The sequence below is a fragment of the Dermacentor albipictus genome, chromosome 3, assembly GCF_038994185.2.
Source record: "Dermacentor albipictus isolate Rhodes 1998 colony chromosome 3, USDA_Dalb.pri_finalv2, whole genome shotgun sequence".
Classification (NCBI taxonomy): Eukaryota; Metazoa; Arthropoda; class Arachnida; order Ixodida; family Ixodidae; genus Dermacentor; species Dermacentor albipictus.
In genome coordinates, this window is record NC_091823.1 from 104,904,626 (window position 1) to 104,927,889 (window position 23,264).

The 23,264-nt window shown below is 45.0% G+C and overlaps 1 long non-coding RNA gene across 4 annotated transcripts in view; it reads right to left on the reverse strand.

The window, feature by feature from the left end:
• Positions 1-335: 335 nt before the first annotated feature.
• The window catches only part of LOC135904893 (uncharacterized), a 39,066-nt gene continuing 16,137 nt past the window's right edge, over positions 336-23,264 (reverse strand). For 2 of the 4 annotated variants that reach the window (XR_011512857.1, XR_010565247.2), the window contains exons 2-4: positions 20,029-20,124; positions 3,419-3,520; positions 336-454 (exon numbers count right to left, since the gene is read on the reverse strand). This is a non-coding gene — a long non-coding RNA (uncharacterized lncRNA). Of the gene's footprint in view, positions 455-3,418; positions 3,521-6,326; positions 12,372-12,987; positions 13,111-18,449; positions 18,541-20,028; positions 20,125-23,264 lie in introns of those variants that run through there. The other 2 variants (XR_010565248.2, XR_010565249.1) reach the window with 2 other exon arrangements.

Sequence of the window (23,264 nt, forward strand, 5' to 3'; positions counted from 1 at the left end):
AGGGCACTGAGTTTTTCTTAAAGTGCATGGTTCCGGTTGTTAGTGAGCAGCGCGTTGCTTTCTGAACGCTGTAAGAAATTAGACAACCTCAAGCTGTGGCAATAAATGCGAAAAAGCGAAATAATTATGTTGTGATGGCGCTATATAAGCTTCACTGGCGTAACTGATGCAACGCTGCAGCTCGACCCATTGCCCTAAGAATTAGTTACCTTCTTTGAATAACATTGCGTGCTCTGACGAGCCCTAGTACCTTTTTCTGAATACCAACAAAGGTAAAATGTGAAAGTATCAGCGTGAATTCACTTTATTTGTTGCCGAAGCACAACAATGTCTTTCTAAAATCCAGCATCGATACCAGTGAAGAGCTGTTCAGACATTTAGGTTCTTCCTGGCCCGCGCTTCTTGCGCACATGTTGTTGCGACGCAGTTCGAAATGCCTGTCTGTACCTGACCTCTGCAAAAGGAAGTGCAAACGCTCTGTAGTTGTGTCACCAATGTACAAAGCGTTTATCAAAGATTCTTAAAACCAACAAGTTCTCAAAATGCAACTCGCATAAACTAGAACTCAAATTCACCAAGTTTTGCACGATATATAAACTTGCCTGAAAATTCTCAGCGGCAACCAATAGCGGATATTATTCTTTTAGACGGATTCAAAGAACGCGCATGGTTACTGTAGTGAGGTCACAGCGAAATCCAGAAAAAAATAGGAAGCCGCTATAATGGGCTATAAAAAATTCCGCCAGAACCCAAATCAGGATGGATCGTGACATTAGTGCGATTAGCATTCAAGCTATGTACCACCACAACGTAGTACCTCCCATGACACGCGTCACGCATAAGGCATGTGCGCAGCCTGGTTCCTCTCTCGCTCTTATGCTTTGGGCATACGGTGCCATGAGGCGGCACCACGATGTAGCCCGCTCGTGGTGCGTGATGGAATGTATATGTTTAGAGAAGATTGCCTTATTGTATATGACACGCATACGTTTACTCCTAGCACTTTAGAAGATTTAAAGGTTTTTTGTCATTGAAGAATGACACATGCTCATTCACACAAGTTCACACAAGTGTCGAGAGATGTAGTTCAAGTAGCTCACGAGGCCTTTCCAGGCCCCATGATACGGGATTTTCCTTTGTTCCCGACGCGCGCGCTCCATGGAGCTGAGCCGTGGAGCGCGTCTGGGACATCAGAGGATTGTTGGCTGCATCCATCACCTCCACAGAGGCGGTGGATGACGCCCGCTCGGTGGGCACACTCTGGGGTTTGTCGGGCCTGTCTGCATGGGCAGTGGCCCTGGGACCAGCAGGCCCGAAAGTCTGCTGGCCCATCTTGACTGGGCGCTGAACAGCACTGGCTGCTCCTGCCAGGGGGGCTGGTAGCGTAACCAACATCACACTTCATGCGACTTCGGCGGCCACCGAAGGATGAAGCGCTGCCCTCGGCGCGCCAGATCGGTGTAGGAAGGACTGGACTGATTGTGGAGTGAGAAACGCTAACGTGCCTCTGGAAAAGGTAGGTGGAGTTTTACTTTCACTTCTATGATGTTTTTCTCTTTTTTCCACGAGGGGCACGATGGCGAGTAGGCGGGGTGATCTCCTTCACAGTTGCCACAGTGGTTTGTTGAAGTACAGAGGCCAGAAGCATGTTTAGAAGGACTACAGTTAGCCCAGGTAGCACGTCCTCTGCAGTTCTGCGACCCATGCCCAAAGCACTGGCACGCGAAGAATCGACGCGGATTTGGGATATACGGCCTTGCGCGAAGCTCACCGTTACCGGTTTGTATTGTTTCAGGTAGGATGCCGGTTTCGAAAGGAATGATTGTGTTTTGTAGGTATTTGCTTGTCATCTCGCTTCAATGTTATCCTTGGTACTTTCACTATGTTCTGGTCTTGCCATTCTTCTAGTAGTTCGCTTTCACTCAGTTCGAGACGGTCATCTTCCGAGACGAACCCGCGCATTATGTTCGTTGACCTGTGTGGGCCCACTGAGACGGTAATTTCCCCAAATGCTGCAACTTTCGAGAGTTTGTCATATTGTTTTTGTCGAGAAGTTCGGGAAGATCGCCACTTCCCATCTTCGTTACTTGATAGCCTGGGTCAGTTGCTTCCATGAGAGACTTTGCTAGAACAAATGGTGAGATCATTCTGACTGTTTTGGTATCGTGCTGACTATGTACAACGTGGTACATGGGAAAAGATTGTTTTTGGTTGGTGAAAAACGTGAATGTTTCATCGGTGCGCCCTCTCTTCAGGGAGCGATCGAGTAGTGGTGGAGAGTCGTTTGCCATATAAAGGTGGAAAATTTGGCAGCGATAGTAGCCACTCACCACCGAGCCCAAGAAGGGGACGCTACAAGGTTGGAAGAGTACCTGCAGACGCCAGCCATGCATCACCGCTATAAGCTAATATATATACCAAAGACTGGATATATTACACACGATTAACCCTCGCCGCCAGGAAATTCGAAAGTAATAAGGAGTGAAGAGAAGACAGGAAAGATGGAAAAGTGGGAGAGAAAGACAAAGATTCGAGAGGAAAGGAAAAGGTGACTGCCGATTTACTTCAGGTGGGTCAGTTTGGAGGTGCCGTCTACGTGAAGCAGAGGCCGAAGAGGTGTGTTGCCGCCACCGAGGGGCCTTAACGGTCCCAACACCCGGCCTCGGCTTAACCCCCCGGATCCCCCTTTCCCCGGACACGGCTAAGCCGCGCGCAGCTACACGCGGGATGGTCCAACCCTCGTGTGCTCGGGTACGTGGTGTCGCAACACACGAAGGCCGGCTGCCGCAGACGCCTCTGCGGGGAAGCGGAGTGGGGCCAACGTGTCCTTATGTGAACCCGGACGTTTAACATGCTCCTGCATGCAGTAGGCTTCCGTAACTGGAGCCGTGTAACTAATGTCAAATATACCCTTTTTACTTCATTCCTACTACCGGAGGTATTCGAGGATAGGCTTGGTGAATTCCTTGCCCTAACGCCACCTCGAGCCGCAACAGCGCTTGCCAAGCCGTAGCAGAAATTATCAAAATAATGGTGGTCACCGTGCCTACACATATAGCCTAGAGCATGCACTGCAGCGTGATCTAATACCGTGGTGCGTGTTCATACACAATAGCTGCCTGAATGATGTTAGCCAGCTTTACGATGACGCGTCATAATGAGTCTTTACTGCAAACTAGTGAAGGTTTGTCAAACTGTTAAATCACAATTTGGCTTTGTTAGTATCAGGCCATAAATAGGTGGGTTTCAATGGAAACATTAAGGATAAATAATAAATGCATCTTATGCGTCAGGACGTGGTCGCCCATTTTGTTTTATTTAGGTTTCTCTATATTCAGAAGCCGCCTTTATAAGAGGTTTGCGCACGCACGCCGATTTTCTTTTAATAAGCAACTTTTCAGGTGAAAATTGTACTTACTACAATGACACTCGCAGTAAGGTGGATAATGATTACAACTCATGTTATCGGTACCTGCACATTGCCTAGACCACGAGCGGAAACATGGTTGCCTTTGCGGGGCTGAAAACATAGAGCAATGAAGAATGTTAGTGCGGAAAAGGCTTAAAAAGTAGCTTTTTCAATTCCGTGTTCATGCGATCGAGGAAATGTAGTGCGGGATGTGCCGTAGAGTATATGGAAAGTTTTGGTATTTAATGCAAGTTTAGGGGTGAGGCCACGGCCATCTCTGTTCGCGTTGAACGGACGCCGTTCTAGATATTCAGTGTAGCAACAAACGTGTCTGCGTGTGGTTTTCTCGGTTCTGTTTTTCGCCGAGTCATCTGCACGTGTCTTATTACATTGCGAGGAGTTAAGTATGCCTGCGAGAACTGGTAATAAATTTGTTGTTGAAAGTTAGCGCTGTGTGTTTGTATAATTTGCCTCTGCGTGTTCCTCTCATTCAGCCTGCGCTACAAGGAAGTAGAAGGCATCACACACACTAGCCCATGTAGCTACCGAAGTTGATGAAAGCGTTAACATAAAAAGAAAAATCATTCGGTGAACTTGCGTATGCGTCCTAACGGTCTTCAAAGACTTGCTACGACCTTTCTAAGGTGCCATTCTCTACGCGAAACCAGTGGCGATGTCTAGGTGACTAAAAGGGAAACGCCATTCAAGGGAAAACAAGTAATAGTAAGTAATTGCATTCGAATGATTATGTCAAAGTCATTTAATGAATATCTCGTTTTGACACTGTTACAATCTGCAAGAGAAGTCGGGCGCCCGTCTTCCAAAATTTTGAATAAGGTTAAGTGTAATCTTGGTCTGGGTGCGAAACTACTTTGAACTTATACAAAACATTTCCGCGCTGCAGTCTTTTTTCTTTTTCGGCTCAGGCTGGTATTACCGTATCAACCTGAGCTGTGACATGATGTAAACCTGAGTCCAGTGACTTCAATATTAAAATATCTTGAAACATCGTTAAACATAAATTTAAGCTATAAAATTTGCAGTCCATTCGCACGACATAAACACAAGTTCATCAATATAGAAAATGTATTTAGAACTCAACAACCACATTTTGCAAAGATCGAGCAATATCTAGGTAAATTTCTTATCCGTGTTAGGGAAGAACGCGCGTAAGAGGTGGGCAGCACTCCCAAGCCTTCACCAATATGGTGTTTACTTGACCCAGTGCGCGAAATATATGTTTAGGAAAATTTTCGTAATCCTTGACACAACATTCGTAAAACCATAAAACTGGCTGGGATTCGTAAACTTTAAAAAATATTAGGGAGAGCCGGCAAGTTTGAACCTATCTATATGGCATGCTGCCATACGTATACGATGACTAGTTTGATTGCATGCTGCCATAGGCATGCTGACTCTTGAGTCCCATGTAATGCATCCGCTATGAGTCGCGTGATCTGCGGCTTCCAGATGGCAAGGGATGAATTGGCATTCCTTTAGCGTCTGTATGGTGCCTTCTTCTACAGTGCTGTAAAACTTCGAGAAAATAGCGTCTTCTTTTGTTGAAGCAGAAACTACTCCTGCTGTCAGAGGAACACGTGGCAGAGCCTAGAATAAGAGAACGTCTACAACTGCAGGGGGCTCTTTAATGAACCTGAGAGGTAGTAACATGCTACGTTCTACTTTATAAATGCTACTGTTCTGCAGACCGTCGTAATAAGCTGCTAGCTTCAGAAACCGCAATATGACGATGTGAGAGAGATCCTCCGGAAGTAACTTGCTCGGTCCCATAACACTCAGCAAGAACAGACGATCATTTCAAAAACTACTCTTGTGGCCAGCGGCGTAAATGTGGAAGTACCTGGCCGTAAAACTACTGCAAGTATTTCCCTGTGTAACTGAGCCTAATTATGCTCTGCTGGGTCCGATGTGCACGAAGGAAATGCTGTTAGTGCCTGCCATCCTAAACTGTCTCTTTGTGCTGGAACAGCTTCAACCCCGTACAATGACGCATCACACGAGAACAAAAGTTGCGTGTTTTCATTGCGGTGTGCATAGACAGCTATTCTAAGAATGAGCGGCTTGACTTTTTCGAAAGCCTTCTTGTGTCCCTCGTCCTATTTCTGTGAAGCATAATTTAAACCAAATCATAAAGCATGGAATCGACCTTGCCTCTGTTTCGGAAAACGGTCATAAAAGATAAGCATGTCCAAAAATAACTGCAGAATCTGCATGTTTCTCGATGTAGGTTGATCGATAATAGCCCGGACATTCTCAGTTAATGAGTGTATTTCTTAGAAATCGGTGTGTGTATTCTAGAAGTTGAACGTCTGAGATTGAGAAGCGACTTTGCTTTAGTCACTGGGAAGTGTCTACATGACTTGCGGACAGTCTGTGTCAATGCTTCGCTTTTGTGGCTCCACTGATCAGAATATTGTAGAGGTAAACACGCTGTTCCCGTGGTGAAATCCAGTGAAATCCGCTGTCTGGGTTACCATGCTCACTCGTTAGGAGGGTTGCAGTGTAGGCTTGTTGGTAATGCATCTTCAAGGGGCTATCGTAGCGCGATTCAAAGACGGGATAAAAGAATACACAAAAGAGCACACACAGCGCTGTGTGTGTCCCTTTGTGTCTTCTTTTGTCCCGTCTTTGAATCGCGCTACCATAGTCCCCTTGAAGATCACTCGTTACGTCGAAGCTTGAGCGGTACATAGCCTGAGCTGCAGTGGGTGAACCAATGGGTGAACCAGTGGCCATTGTTTTTAGGAGTGGCTCGGTGTCTTTACAGAAATAGAAATAGTATAGGTAGACAAACAAACAAATTTATTTATCTATGACACAAGTTCGGCATTACTGCTTTCATCCATGTCTAGCTGCGCACTGGTGTAGCCACGTCCCCAGTGCACAGCAGCGGAGCGTTTCCTTGCAGGTAGGTTCATATGGCGTATGCTCTGCGCATGTTCGGCCGTGCGACGTGCGTCTAGCAACGGAAACGCACCTCTTCTTTCTTTCGCGCTTCTTGCTGCACCCGCTGCTTTCGCACGCTCCCGGAAACCACGCTGACTGCGGCTCCAGTCTTCATACGCGCGCGGATCTTTGTAAACTGCTTGTATTTCTGAATCCTGCCGCCTGCCCTTCTTGCATGGGGCCCCCTATAAGCGCATTCGGTTTTTAATATTGGAGGTGTTGGCCTCGAGCATGACAGTTGCGGTGTCCGCGACGCCCTAATATTCCGTCTACCGCAACCATTTAGTCACATAATATGCTTCCTGCCCCTTGAGAATCGCAGCGAAGAAATAGCGCGGGCATCGGAGATCGTTTCTGGGACAAATTAAGCAGCTGCTTATTCAATAAATGAGTAAAATTTTCGCTTCACACTACAAAACATACGGGGTGATATTTTGCGCACCTTGGCCCGCGCTCTTGGTATTTTTTCGCTCGTGCGCATGCATTAACGTTCAACAAGTGATTTGGTTCTATGTGGTCATGAACCCTGCAAAAGATACTAATAATCAGTCGACCCTAGTTACGGTGTGTTTTCCCCATTCAATTTGCTTTATTTACAAGATAGTTGTGACTGGCTCTCTGGCCTAGTGTTAACAGCGCAAAATGTAGATGGGACACGAGACCAGAAGGTGACACCACAAGCGCTGTGGTGCCGTCTTCTCGTCTCGTGGCCCGTCTACGTATTGCTCTGTTAACGCCAGGATGGAAAACCAACAAGCCGAAGCTGCTATTCTCTCTGTCTTAGAAACTGCAAAAACCGCTTCCCAGACCCATGGTATCCATTACAAAGCAATCACAGCAAAATTACACGTAAGATACAGAAATCAACGGTAGAAAAACAAAGCAAGTCACAATAAGGAAAAGCAGCGTGTAAAGCATCAAAAACGCAAGAATAACAAGAATAACCATATGAAGAACTTGAAAATCACGAGAAATGAGGTAAACAATCCTGATCAAAATTTTACAACGAACATGTAAATAATCACTAGCAAGAATCTGGAGCAAAAGCCAATTCTAGAAGTAATTAATTAGATACACTAGATAATCAAACTAAATAACATATACAGTTGCACTGAAAAATGTGCTTCCAGTCACAAGATCAAATAATACATCTTGACCAGCACCATCACACACAGCAAAAAAGTATGTGTATGATACAGAAACCATCGATACGAAAACAAAGCAAATGGCAGTGCAAGAATAGTAGTGTATACATATTGAAAAACGCAAAAATAACAATAGCCACTTTAAGAACATTAAAATAAAGAGTGGTGACATGAACAATTGTTATACAAAACTTACTTAACACCGATAATGTAACTAGTTACTAACAAAAAGTCGCAGTAAAAAATCAATAAATAATTAAAAAAACATCTTATATCCAATGGAAACATCATATACAATTACAATGGGAACTGTGCTTCCAGTCACAAGCTAACAAATTGATCCTGATGGGCACCATAACACAGGAAAAGAGTACGCAAGACACAGAAATCAACGGTTCAAAAGCAAAGCAAATGGTAACAAAAAATAGTGTGTACAGAATAAAAAACGGAAAAATAGCAAGTTTAGCCACTTCAAGAACGTGAAAATCAAGAGTAGCGACATGAATAATCCTTATGCAAGACCTACTTATCGCCCAAAACGTAACTCACTACAAGCATACAGTCTTAGTAGAATGCAGAAATTATTTATTAAAAGACATCATATATTTAAGGCAAATAACATATATAATTATTACAATGGAAACTGCTTCCAGTGACAACCTAAGGGATAGACCTCGATGATCTTGCGCATGCGCAGCACAACATAAAAGCAGGTTGCATCATCGGAACCACACGCGACAGTGTATAACTTACAAATAAAACACAGTTGTACTGGTGTATACTTGAAGCTTCTGTACATCATGAACTTTAACTAACCAGTCTTGCCATTTTATTACAAGCTAAGGGGGTGTAACAGTTACTTATAACTTCTGGTTTCTTGCCCATCCTTCCCCGCGAGAACCAGTGTTTGTTGTCCTGGCGTCTCTTTTCCTGCTTCAGCGCCTTCCCTTCTATTCCAGCTTCGTGTGGTGTTCTTGCCTTCCTTTCCACTGCAAAGCACCCTTTTGTTGTCGAGCCTTTCCCTGTGTCTCCGTTGCTTGTCTCTACATATTGCTCGACAAAGATTCTGGCTTGCGTAAATGAGCCGAATAAATATTCAAGTACTGCGTTGTCATGTACGTAGTAAAGAGAATACAATATGCGTTCGCTTTGAACCTGAACCTACCTCTTGATGAGCCGGCCCTTCTATTGTGATGCTTTCTGCAAGTCTCAGTCAGGTTTCTGAGTCGCTATTTCAGTTGGCGACTCAGTGGCTTCAAAATAAGTCAGTGTGTCAGTTCTGACCACACAGAACATCGTGTATAGCCCATTCCTGGATTCGTCAGGTAGACGGGAGAAATCCCAGCCACTGACAAACGTAAACACAGCTGCAAAATGTTTGCAGGGAAGTTTTGTCTTTTGAAAGTCGAGGGGCACGTGCAGCTTGGTGTACAAAAGTGGACTTCATGAAAGTCTGTGCTTCCACTCATGAAGTGCACCATAAGTTCACCCATGCGACTGCCCCGTTTGTTGTCCTTGGATTTAAATTCCAAGGATTTAGTGAATCGTCCCTACACATACTTAGCTAGGACAGGGGGCCTCCATTGCAGGTACGCCGGCACCACATTGTCATAGAGGTGGTAAATTTGCGAAAATCTCCCATTTTACGAGAAAAACTGCTCCTCATTCTCTGAGAAAAAATTCTCCACTAGGATTCCTGTTGTCTTTACAGGCTGCGGTGACCGCTGCTTCCGGCTAAGAAGGCCTTGAGGTGTTTGTTTTTTGGTTTAGTAGCACTGTTTGTGTCGATGCGAAGGTCTAGTAAGTAGATTTTACAGTGAAGCTGTATATAACTAGCCGATTCGTCCGTCCGTCCATATGTCGGTCACCTGTACGCCGAAAACTCCTCCGGCGCAGCCCCATGCGCCGGAGGTGCGCGATTAGTCAACACAACCTTGACAACACGAGGCCTGTTTACTCCAATTCATGAGGTCACGCTACCTGGCCCGGCATCTCCATAGATGGCGTGATGAATGCGGTGGCGTCAAAATCCCGGTTTCTTACTCGGGAGCATCTACATTAGATTTATGTTAGGCGGGCCAGGTAACTGACGTCACGGATCGGACTTGTGCTATCTGGGTGGTGTTGGAGTTGCTGCGCCCGTAGTGACGTCGTTGCTCTCCGTCACAGCCGAGCGCGCATATACCAGTTTCTCTCCGGCTCCGAAATGGGTTGGCTACGTGTCCTACGTACTCCCTAGGAGAAGGCAGCTTTCGATCAGCAACGCCGCGAGCAGAACTGGGAACGAGCTCGTCTATGCCATGCCGATGCTGCAGCCCGGGCGCAAGCAGCAACTGCACACCGAGAATATGGCAGACAACCAAGCCGTCGTTTATTTATCATCCGGATTACCCCAGTGATAAACGCCGGGGGCACACGTTTCAATTTCACTGGTTAACCATCTGTACGGAGAGCTTGGGAGGCAATTTTTTCGTGTTTCATGGCCTCTCTTTGAGGCTTGGAAAAAATTTCATGTAACAGGTACTGAGTAACACAGAGCTGGATCAAAAATTCTTCAGGTTGGCCTACAACGTTCTCAATGACACCTTTGCTCTGATTGTAATACTAAAGAAGCCGAATAATTAATAACTAATGACGTAATGAGGCGAAACACAGACAGTCTGACGCTCCAAGCGATGACAAACAACATTACCTTGGTTCTGCCTAGCTAAGTGGAACTCGCACATATTTAAATTTTAGCACAATTACACGGGGCAGTTGGTATGCACCGATAAAGTAAAGACCATGACGCGACCACGAGCACATACTTAGTAACCCAAATGTTGTCACAAATTGTCATTCATGCCATGCATGCATGTTACGTGTAATACATATCAGGCATGTCATTTATGCCATGCAATTCACGTCATGTCAAGCATGCATATCCTCTCATACATATCACCATATATATACAGTTGTAGAAGTGACCACGACAGCACCCCGACAGCGAGCACATAGTTGCCCAAGCTATCATAAAACTTGAGCCACTGGATCGGGCGTAAGAGGCTAGATAGACAGGTAGGCTCAAAGTGCCCAAAGTAAGCAGAGGTTACTTCGCATTAATGGTAAGCTATCTTCATGTAGGTTTGTGTCACCAAATTTATTCTCTAGACTTATAAGGGCATGAAAGTTGTGCGATGTAATTCGTCTTCGAACATTACGTAAAGTTTACATGACTTGTAGGAAGTCGTGGTGACTCCTTGGTCTATTGGTTCTGGTATACGTCGCGTTGAAGCTCAAAGTTGAAGGCTTGAATAAATGTTTTGCCTCATCAAGTAGTTGTGCTCTTGTAGCAGCGTTGTCCACCCGAGGCTTTAGGTACAGCGTGAAGACGACTGCCTTTACACCCGACGAGGTGGCTGAACTAGTATGGCTCTTTACCGCTGAAAATGAAGTCGCGGGTTCAAATCTAGGCCGCGCCGGCCGCATTCCGTGGAAGCGGAACTCCCGTGTATTGAGTTCTATGTACACGTTACGGAGAACATGTGAAGGAGTGTTTGACGTGTGCTAATCATGAAATGAGTAGCCCTCACTTTATTAAAAAAAATTGTGGGCGCTTATCTTGTCCACAAACGATAAGTAGGATCTGTCTTGCATGCGCTTAATTTTTATCCATATCTCCTTGACAATTAGCCACTTGTTTTTTATGTAGGCCTGTTGCTTGTAATTTTGTTCCCAGCGTGGTGGCTGCTCCAAAGCCTCCATCACCATTCTTAGTTCATCCTCATTTACACTGGATGCTACTGTTCTTATTTATTTCTTTACTGCATCCACGTCTTAAACACAATTTTCCTTTTTTTTGATAACCACCTGTTCCATACTTGCTCTTGTAGTAAACGCGCAAAACCTTACTGCTATCCACAAAAACAATATCTTCAGTCCAAATGCAACCCGTATCAGATATATAGCTGATAAAACACACTACAGTTTGACACATGCTGGTCATAACTACGTTCACGCCACGCTCTTTGTCGGCGTCCCAAGGGCTTCTCTTCCACTCTCCTGTGATGGCGGTCTCGTAAGCATGCTTCCCGCCAGGACTGCGAGGTGGAAAGAGAAGCCAACCGTCCATGTGGCCCCGATCCCTCGAACTTGGAACGTTTCGCCAGAGCAATGGCCAGATTGCAGGGAGAGTTTGTAGGGAACCATTTGTTTTTGTGGCCTTTATTGTTTGTGACCGCTTGTGGTTTTCGAGTAACGTCACATCCATTACTGCACTGCGGGACGTCGTCCACTGGACGATCGCCTTGGCTACAGTGAAACAGAGTGCGCTGCCGGAGTGCAGTGAGGTGCGTGTCCGTTCTACGTGCCGGGATTCATTAGTAAAAGGTATCGTGCCGCGGTTTATACATGGGCCGCGGTACACTTCGTGCCGCGGTGTATACACAGCTATGTATACACCCCGGTGCCTCATCATCTTTCAAAGCTCAACATCGTGAATGAGCGTCTGTAGTCACGCCTCGCCTTCCATTTGTGTGCATACGGCGTTTGACGCGAGACAATGAGCAGTTAGCCATTAATAAGGGACCCACATACACAGCTTCGCTGGTCATGCACCTTCACAGAGTAGAATGACAGAGACTTTTTTTTAGAATTCATAGTTCATAGGCTGCGCGTAGCCTGCACAACGAGCGTCGTTGTCATGGTTGCAGTGACCCTGCTTGTCCGATATGCTCATAGTAGAAGGGATGCTCACGAAGCACAGGCTTGCCAGTAGACTTTTCTTTCTGTAGCGCCAACCTTAGTCAATGTATTGCCTCCGTCGCCGATTTTTGGGGCTGCCAATGGCAACATTGCTCCGAAGTGCTCATCTAAAAGAAAATAGGTAAAAGCTAACCTAAGCTTAGTGGTTCTGCAGTATCTATATAGGATGCTTTTCTATTAAACGAGTTTTCTGTAAATCACAGTTGATTTACAGAAAACTTACAGAAAACTGTTACAGTCTCCTGCAAATAAGAAGAAAGGTGGGGCACAAATTAAAAAGTATAAATAAAATAATCGCTTTGTTCATTCAGCAGGCCAGCAGTACGGATTTGACAAAGCCAAGCAAGCAAATAATGAAGGGAATGTGACAATGCTGAAACTTAACTGAAGGTCTGGCTGATGTCGGCTTAGCAAAAAACAGGCTGCCGTTGCAAGAAGACAGACTGAAAGGCAATTCATGGCAATATATGAAATAAAATGTATCTACACATATACGTTAAACCACCTATGTCCCTGCCCACTTTGAACATATATTTACTATACAGGGTGTCCCACGTAACCTGTGCCAACATATAAATATACGTGAGTGCCACGTAGATGGACAGAACCAAAGTAACGTTTGCTTTCGCTTGGAGCAACTCAGCTATGTGGCACTCGCATATTATTCAATTTTGGCACACTTTGCCTGGGACACGCCGTGTAATACATTGCCCACATGCTTACCTGAATTCTGGGTACATTGCTAATTACTTTACATGCATAAGTAGAGTGCAGCCTAGTCTTAGTTTCTTGGAACTTCATTTTCTTGCTTTGAAAAGTGATTTCTGGCCAGTTTGCTTCTCTCGCCTGTTGAATAAGAAAAAAAAGGAGAAATCTTCCCTGAAATCATGCGTACCGCTAGTCATGCGATGAATCAGTACTTCGGCAAGCTCACTGTGAGGTCTTCAGGCAATCAAAATCACGATTTTCACACTTGGACCCTACTGTGGTCATTTTCGTTACACATTATTACGTGCCAAACCATGACCTCTCAGTTCTGAAGAATATGTTCATTCTTAATGCATGGACTAGCTTCTAAGAGATGTTGTATAGTTCGGATTTCTAAGGTTACCTTTGCCGCAGTACGGTATTGTTGCGTAATGAAGCATGCATAATATGTTGATCTGATACATACAGGAGTGGAAAGGGGCCACTGTCACGGGGCATAGTATGTGTTTATTAATTATACACACCGGCACCCGCCATCTTATGTCATATATATGAACACATAGAAGTTTAATAAATGTACTGGTAGTCATAAAAAGATGTTTCTGACGTTGATGTGATGATTTCAGCCCCTTAATTACTTGGGGGTGACAAGTACGGCCCTAATTGTATGATAGTAAGAGTTCGGTTATCAAGCAGGTGTTCACGCGGCTGATGTTTTATAAAGTGGTCTTTTTACAGAGCGTTAATTTATAAACACTTGTCGGACCACAGTTAGCATAAGCTTCATCCATCTCGTCACCTTGGTAAAAATACTTAACGGACAAGTCAGAAGCCATCCAGAACAGAGCTTGTTGGTTTGTTTTGCGGAAATATACTTAATAGTTCAGTCTAGCCCAGTTGAAGTTTGAACTTTCCGTCCACCAGTTAAAAACCCGTCGAGACATTGCCCGTTTGTCTGTCTTTCATAACTATGGCCAAGCCAGCCGGTCACCCGTAGCACAATTACAAATCCGCTCTTAGTTATCGCACGGATTACATAATAACTACAGCTACACCCGCGCTTACGGCACTACACATGTTTTCAATGTCTTATCCCTCCCACACGTCATCCGCCTGTGAAACAATCTGCCCGACTGCATCGCCCTGCAGCGAAATCACGACACCTTTCGCTAATATCTGCTCAAACACTTCATTGATAACACTCAGCACGGCCATTTGTTCACATGATTCATACAACTTACGTATGTTTTGCGTATGGGTAATATTTTGTGCATTTATTTACCTTAATGTGTTCCATGATGCGCAAGTGTCTTCTTGTGCTTCCTATCATTTCTCCCGAATTGCAATATCTTGTTCTCGAGTATCTAAAATTGTTAGTTTTGTACTTGCCTCTATTTTGCTGTACTTCCCGTTATGTTGTTCATTCTTAACCTACTTTGTTCAGACTTTTGTATTACCCCACCACCCCTTACACAATTTCTCTGTTGAGGCCTGTAAAATGTAAGTAACTAAATAAGTGAATAGACATTCTTCGCCGCGTAACGTTGCTGTTTTGCGAGTAAACCAAATAACAGCAAACAATTTAGTCTTTTAATGACGAGCCATATGATATGCCCATATAGATGCGCATAAAAATGTTTATTTTCTATCTAAACATGCAAACCATATCAAGAATAAGCATAATCAACAAAAAGGCCCAAATATTTTGCGGAAATGTTTTCAGCAATAGAGAAAAAACCCCAGGCCCAAAAATGGAAGTGGGCTTCACCACAGGCCAACTTAGGTTTGTTTTCAATTTGCATAGAAAGAAGACTACAGCGGCGATGTCCTTGTTTGTTTAACACTGTTATTTTTTGAAATTAGGGATTACTACCAACTCGTCCAAGTTTTCCTTCCAGTATACTTGTAAAGGCAGCTCTCATGATATGTGAACCATAGGTGTGCCTTTCATTTGCTTTACATCCCATGCCTGACACCATTGCAGCTTGATATCTTGCATCGGCTTGTCTCCTCTGACCTTCCTTTCAGAAGACAGTGGGTCCCGTGCCAACTTCTTCGCCCAGTGTCCCTGCTATAAACGAACAAATGACGCTTGCTGCCTGTCATTCGGTGAACGCCTAAGTATGCTGGCATGTTGCATGTGAATAACGCTCGTCAATCAAGGAGCGTTGTTTAGACCGTTGCCAGTTCATGCTAAAAAAAAAAGAGGTGTTGTACGTGCCAACCCCACGCTCTACTTATGAGGTAGTCGGCGAATCCGGAATAATTTCGACCACTTCGGGTACCTTAACGTGCGCCCAAAGAATGGTACACGGGCATTTCTGCATTTCGCCCAATCGAAATGCTACCACTGTGGCCAGAATTTGATCCCATGACCTCGTGCTTAGCAGCGCAATGCCATAGCCACTAAGCAACCACGGCGGGTGTTCCGAAGATTTTGGGAGGCTCTGGCCTTTGCTAGGGCAGTGTCGGCGAGGGGGTTAGGGTCTGATAAATTACTATTCGCGTTACTCTTACAGAAGAAGGTAGGAACCACTGAGGAAATAATTGAATGGACTCATATTTCTTAACATAATAATTTGTTCAAGGCATCATGAGCGGCAACAAATGCACCAAATGCTAGGCTCCTCCCAGAAAAACCCGATGCATAAAGCGTACGCTTGTCAGGATGCCTCCGTGAAGCACACGCTAAGCACCGACTTACGGCGTAACGAAGCTAATTAATACGTCGTAGGTGTTACTCAGATCAGCTGATACTTACATGTTCACTTCTTGACTCTTCCATATTGTGCGGGTCACGTCCGGAGAGGCAGCCTTTGTGAAAACACTGTAGTATCTTGAGCATCACGTTATCGTTCACAACCATATGTGCTCGCTGAACATAGAAAAGCATCCTGCCGGCCAGTGCAAACGCGCGCTCGACATGCGATATATGCCACGCACCTTCTGGCCTGGCGGAGTGTTCCGCTTGAAACACACATTTATAGCGGCGACATGTTTTTTAAACTTTTCAAACGCATTTCTGGATGGCGCGTAGCCGGTCCTTGCTTGTCCATTCTTATTGAGGTTATGGAGATGCTTCTTCAGAACCCTTTCCTGAGAAGTGAAAGGGTTCTCCATGACAACGCACTGACAGCCAGAACGCCTCCCCTCGCCTGCCCCTGCGCGTTGCTGTGCAGCACCGCAGAAGGAAGCGCGAAGCAACGCACGTGGTTTCACAAAAGGCTGCGGCCGCCGAAAGAAGCGCGAAGGAACAAGAGGCGCGTCCCCGTTGCTAGGCGACATGCGGCCCGGCGGAGCATGCCTAGAATGGGGAGGGGGGGCATACGATCTTACCCGCCCCCTGCGCATGAGTCACGTGGTTAGTTGCACAGCATGTCACGGGACATTGGCAGCTGTACATATGAATGGCACGCTACATGAGAAACAGTACGCGTTCCTGAAGCCCGCAACACATCTTCATCTACATTATGCTTGTATTTGGGGTTATGTATTTTATGGCGATAGCAACTACATCGGCACCCCAGGCGCATTTCTGGCCTAATCGTCACCGGGATGTTCCGTATAAAGTCGAAGGGCGATAACATCGTCCCCGCGCGCGATATGTTGCTAGTGCGAGTGAAATCATGCGAGGTTGAGCACGATTTTCCTTCCTCGCGCGTGCTAAAGTGGAGAGGAAGCACGCCTCCTTCCGTCGCGCGCGGTAAGTTAGGGGGGAGGCATTCTACTCCGGCGACTGTAAGGTACCTGAATAAAATTAAATGGCAGCGACATTCTTCCTCGCGCGGCCTCTCCTACTCCTGGCCTTCTCGCAGCTCGCTCTTTCTTTCGGAGCTCACGCTCGCAGTTTGGTCGTTTGCTTTGGAAGCCGCTCATAGAGTTACAAGTAGAGCGACATTAAAATTGGGGTGCTCGCGCATGAATATTTTACAGTATTTAAGGCTTCATTATTGTGTGATGCGCTAGGAACGATGATGGAACGCTATGGAGCTGCCAGAAACAGAGGTTTTTTGGGGCTTTTTTGGTGCGTAACTGCGCGCTTGTTTTGTGGCTTCGGATTGGCTGACTGCTTCCACTTTGATGAAGACTTTTGAGGCTAGTTTGGTGGACAAATTCCTTTTAGTGTCGAGTAATAGCACAAGAATCTTAATTATGCGTCTCACCAATAACGTATACGTAATGTACACGGTGTTCATAACATGCCAGAACTCTGTTTGAGTGCTATGTCGTCCACAGCATGGCGCTACCTTTTATCACGACAGCATCAGAAACTCGTGTCGCAGAAAATCCGGCGTCGGCGACGAACGTCGTTTCAGCTAAAGATTTTCGAACCGCCCACAGCCAGGTCCTCCTTGTGACGCAAGAAATTTCCTGAACTAGTTGAATTTCTCAAGCTAAAATACGATGAAAAATAGTAAACTATGATTTACACACAACCTACAGACATGATAGCTCTCGTCTTGTAATTTCACCACACGCGAAAACATAATTCTGTTGCGCGAGAACTCAAAGAAACTTCTATTTCAGCGTTTCTACAATTTACAAACCAGCCGCGGCGTCCACCATTTGCGCACGCCGGCGCACGGGTGTCACAGCGGCCACGGAGAGGCGCGCCCGGTTCGTTGCAATGCCTCCAGCTCGCGCTCGCCTGCGTCGCATCGCAGCCCACGCAAGAGGCCGCGCTTCTACCAGAAAGCCCGCCTTCGTGCATAGCGTTCGCAGCCAGCGTTTCCCTGCAAACATTACAGTTGCATACGCTCCAGTTGCCGGGATGCGTGAGAAGCAGTCGAGGATCTTTTAATGCTGTCGCGTTCCACTCTTAAAGGCCAAGCTTAAGCATGCTCCGAATCTTTAGTTTTATTCGGGCACCTTATGCAACAGCAGTGTGCGGCGCGGCTGCGCGGCCCTACTTTGAAAGCGATCTGCTATGAGGACAGAGTTCGCTGCTTAGTTCGCGTTGAAGCGAGAGGATGCAGGAAGGTCAAGTCGCTCGCTACTGCTGCCGCACTTCCTCACTCCAGCGCTTTGACAGCGAGTTGCCACTGTCATTGGGTGAGATGTGTTCATGTTTGCTTGTGTGTGCGTGACACCATGCTCCTTAATTTAGTTAACAAGCGAATGTTTACAGCCCTATACGGCCGATAAAGCTACTATCCTTACATCGTATATCTATCTACTAATTTGCCATCGCGATGGACGCTTCTCCTTTCGGGCGAAGCAGCAACTTCTTCAACAAAGACGAGAACCAGCGAAATAAAGGCATACGCAAGAAACAATCTGTACTGAGGTCAAGTTCCGAACTAAAAGCTTTGTCAAAACAGTTGTTCGCCCAAAATTTCTTGTGTGCACTCCGACATTTCGTATGCTGATTTTCGTCTCAGTTGATCGTATGCCAACTAGCGCAGCACTCAGCCTTGTGGCTTTCACTCCTATTGCAATATTCTTGTAATTGTTTAGATATACCAAGTTCTATTTACCTCTTCGAATGACTGACAATTCCAATCGCTTCACGTAAATTTGTTTCTTCGTTCCGAGTCAGTGTCCACCTTGTCCCCCTTCGTGTATGCTCTACATAAAGGAATAACAATGACCCAACACCAAATAGCCCAATTTATCGGTTTGCTAAATGTGGAGTACCGTATTCTTTAAAATTATTGCGGCCGAGGTAGTCATATATGGCTAAATACACAAACATTCGTATAAAATTGAGGAATGTAATAAATTGTCCAGGTCTAGCTTGGTCTAATGTAAAATTTACGGGTTTTGTATTATCGCCTTAAATCAACATTTAGTGCTGCGGGACTATGGGCCCACTCTGTTACAAGCCCCTTCCAGAATCTGGGGTTCGATCCCATTTCATTTCCATTCCGTCTGCCAGGCTGGTGCCGTCATTCCATTCCCATTCTGTTCTTGGTGTTCAAAGAATGTGGAATGATTTCGTAATCATTCGAATTTTGGTGTTACCAATCCGCAGCTTTGCCCAGAACTAGCCACACGTTAGGTATTACCACACTCACGAGTTAATCTACTGTGAAAAAAAAAATAGGAGAATAGCTTCTATGAAATCGGACACGGTGTTTGTTTCTAAATGTACATTATTAAATTAGTTACGATAGAAAATCGACCGCAATGACAGCAGAATATTAGTCTTATGTTTTAAAGCCATATCTTGCCGGGATGGTTGAGCAATATCGCATGAAGATTCACTTCTGGCCCTCCGCGGCTTGCTCAGGTAATGAAGATATCAAATCCATCACGGAAGGTTAAAGGTTAACTCTAAGGCCAATGGAAAAACAGAATGGTATACTGGATGACCATGTTTAGGCATTACAGAATTTAAAAAAATGGCCTATTGCAGATAGCATGCTTTTCAGTCTCTCATCTGTAATATTCAAGTGGGTAGAGACTTGCACGAGAAACTGAAACACATAAAAAATTTGCCTGAAATTCACTAATCATCTTTATCATTATTTACTTTGCGGATCACACTGCAATTTACGAATTGTATCCGAAAAGAGCCTGCAGTGCGTGTCCAATATAATCAGTTTTTTGGAGGACACCAGTTGATATTCATTCCTAAATGTGCAATGCAATACATGGACATTCTACGCTTTTGTGCTTCAATCTTTTGAAGAGCGCTTTAATAAAGATGTGGAACAACCGTGCATTTTTACGGCGAGTTTGAAGGCGCATACTAGAAACCTCATACTTAAAATTTGTACAAAGTTGATATGCCTTGCAAACTCACTTAATAGAATTCGTAAATGCAAGTAATACCCGCCTCTTTGAATATTCAAGAATGACTAGAATTACGCTATCAGAACCTTTCTTGATTCGGAAATTCATAAAAATTATTACCCCGCAGTTTCTTCGCAAACACAGTGCAATTAAAATGTTCTATTTAGGCATATTCAATTCCTTAACACCTCCTAATAAAGCAAGAACGGCGGTGAACTCATATCATAAAATTGATTATTTTCCCTGCACACGAAATTCTGCAGATTCCATACTACTGCGATGCGCGTAAGGAGCTGTAAATGGGTTGCAGATGCTTACAACATACGAAATGTTGCTCCAGCCTGTTTTTAACCAGACAGTTGGGTATTGTGCCATTATGACACTCCTTTATCCGTTTTTCGCATGGTGGGAAATCTACAGAAAAGAAAAAAAATGAAGTAAATAAATAAATATTAACATTCATATGCAACCTTAGAAATTAACAGTGTAACTATGTGCCAAATTATTACGCTTATTCATGGTCACGCTCTCAGTTCAATTCTCTTTTAACAGTTTTCGGCACTGCGGAATTTTAAAAAAACCATAGAAACCGTTCATCGTAGTTCCTTCATCCACCCTAAAGCTATGAAACTTCGAAAGTATGCTGCTTAAAGTAGAAACCCTGTTCTTCCAGTGTATGAACCCAACAGGCCGCGTATTTCTCTCGTAAAAAATTCTTCGAAACTTTCAAGTGGCCGCGAAGAAAAGAAATTCAAATTCCGATATTTTCCGCCGCACCTCTAATTTAACCGCACACTTGTCACGGGTGGCTCTTATATCACTCCACGTCCAGTCGCAGAGTAGGCACGATACGAAGTTCTCCTTCTTGTTAGGTGTCGACATTCCAAGATACAGCGCTTTCGCTATAGCCGTCCAAGCTTTCGAGCTGTTTCAGTCGAATGAACGAGCTCCGCCAGATCAACGAAGAGCATAGTGGCGCTGATGCACAGGCAGGTCAACAATACTAGTGTACTGGTATACAAAATGTAGCGGAATGATCATTGTGCATATGTATGCGCCTCACGTGTGTCCTTTATGAAGGTATGTTTATGTTTCATTAATTTACGAGTTTATCACCCTAACGCGAAGCGCGGTGCCTTGAAGGAAGCTGAGGCAGTAATCTAACTATTCCTATCACCTGCGAATCTCAATCGCGCTCCTAGATATATAGGATATATAGGCTCCTAGATATATAGATATATAGGTACATGGGCGCTTTTGTATGTGCTCCTCTTCCTCTTCATATCTCTTGACTTATACGGTTTCTGGGGCGTGCAATCGAGCACGCATGGTCGAGACCTCGCGACTACCAGCAGAAAGTTGCCGACGCAGTCATAGTCATAAATGCGCTCATAAGCATCATGTGGTTGCACACATTGCATTACGAAAGTTATGCTAAACATCGCACGCAAATAGAGCTGTCTGAAATATTTAAGTTCATTGTGATACTGCTATGCTCCTAGTACTCAATGCATTAGCGGGAGAGAAATAGAAGTATCCGGTGTTCAGCCATACATTGGGGTTGTCGTTTTTTTTTTGTTGTGCATAAATTGTGTTTTTACCCACTGTGTGATGACGCTTCAGTCAAGAATGATGAAGCGGGTGCTACCAAGAACGCCTGACCTAGCTTGGTTGTTTCTCAACTTCAGCGCTGCTTTCAGGGTGACTCGTGTATGAAACCTCGGAACAGATCGATTTCTTGGAGACCTCAACCCTAGATGTCATGGACTCTAACAATGAGTACACCATGACTGTGGGCACGTTTTGAGAAAAAGGAAAGATAAGTCGAGCGTCGAGTCAGCTCAAATATTCGAATGTGAGTGAGCCGTCGTCCTTCACAATTTCTGAAATTTTGGTTTTAGTGCTATACAACTTCAAATCTATAAACTCAAAATCCCCCAAATAATACTTGGAAAGCGTTGCCCCGGAGCATACTGATGAAATTATCATCGTCATCAGCCCATTTTATGTCCGCTGCAGGACGAAGGCCTCTCCGTGCGATCTCCAATGACCCCTGTTTGCCGAATGCGCTCCAACTCATTTTTATTCTTCCGTAAATTTTCTTCTCATGAGTAGGGTCCCCTCTGAATAATTGACGTAGATAAACGTATTCCTTCACAGACTCTAGAGGCTGACTGGCGATCCTGAACTGTTGTTCTCTTGACCGGCTATTGATCAGTATCTTTGTATTCTGCATATTAATCTTCAACCCCACCGTTAAGTTCCTCAATCATTTGTTGTAACTCGTCCTGACTGGGGCTGTACAGGACAATGTCATCTGAAAATCAAATGTTATTGAGATATTTGCCATTTATCCTTACCCCTAGGCCTTCCCAGTTTAATAGCTTGGATAAATGAGCATGCATACACCAAAGAGGCTCCGCTAGATGTAAAAGATATGTAGTGCCACTGTTGAAGGTTATTTCAACCGTAAAAAATTCCCAGTCTTTTGGATTTTTGTACAGCGAAGCTCTCTACCCGGAGGACTTGTGTGAATGAGCCGTACGCATGGTCTCGTAGGGTGTGTATGCGGGCTGGCTAACATCCATAAAGTGAACAAACCAAGAAAGGAGGCGCGTTCACCGAATAGCGGAGTACGAACGATAGTACGGTGGAGAAGAAAGGATACGTGATTTCACGGCGTGCCGCACCTACGGAGTTGGGAGGCCGCCTTTGCTATCGGCTGCGCCTGCTGTCGCCTGCCCTCAATACAAGGGCGCAGCAGTCGTGGCGGGAAAACACGAGGGATGTGTGCCGTGGTAACCGGTACGCTGTGTAACAACCGGATTGTGCATTGCAGAGGTGGACCATTGCCACAGTTGCAACTCCAACAAAAACGGGAAAAATTGTAAGATGATGCATTGTGCACGCGGCTGAAGAACAAGCCGACTATGAGGAGAGGCATCGACAGCACAGACGCGACTATAACCAACCGCAAAGAGCCCGTACGAAAGCGGAAGCTGTGATTAGTGACTTTGCCTCCGAAGAACGACGGCGAGGACAGATGCGATAACTTAATCGTCGACGTCGAGCGCAAGCTACTGATGAAGATCACGCACTGGAGGCCGCTCAAAGCATCAAGCTAGGTCTTTCGAGACAACGTCCAAACGGCAGAAGCGTGAGTCGCTACATCCTTCGAGTTTCACCGGGGCGAATTCCAAATTCCTGGGAATGTTTCTAGACTCCGAGTTCGGCCATCGTTGGTCGGTCCACCATTAACAGCCACGCTGGCTAATCTCCCACCATATGAATGGTTCGGTCCCATTTTTTTTACTTGTGTAAATGACTCGAAGGCTCTTTCGGCTTCAGATGTTGGTCTTGAAAGTAGGTGTTATAACGTAAAGGAGTATTTTTAGTGTTGAAGCCTTTGAAATGCCTGGAAGTATCTCAAGAACACGCCACATAAAGCCACGTGTAGAAACTACGTTACCAGCCAGGTGACAGTGAAAATAATAAGCTTTCCGACTGTAATAACATATTTTACAAATGTCGCATGTCATCTGACTCTCACAACA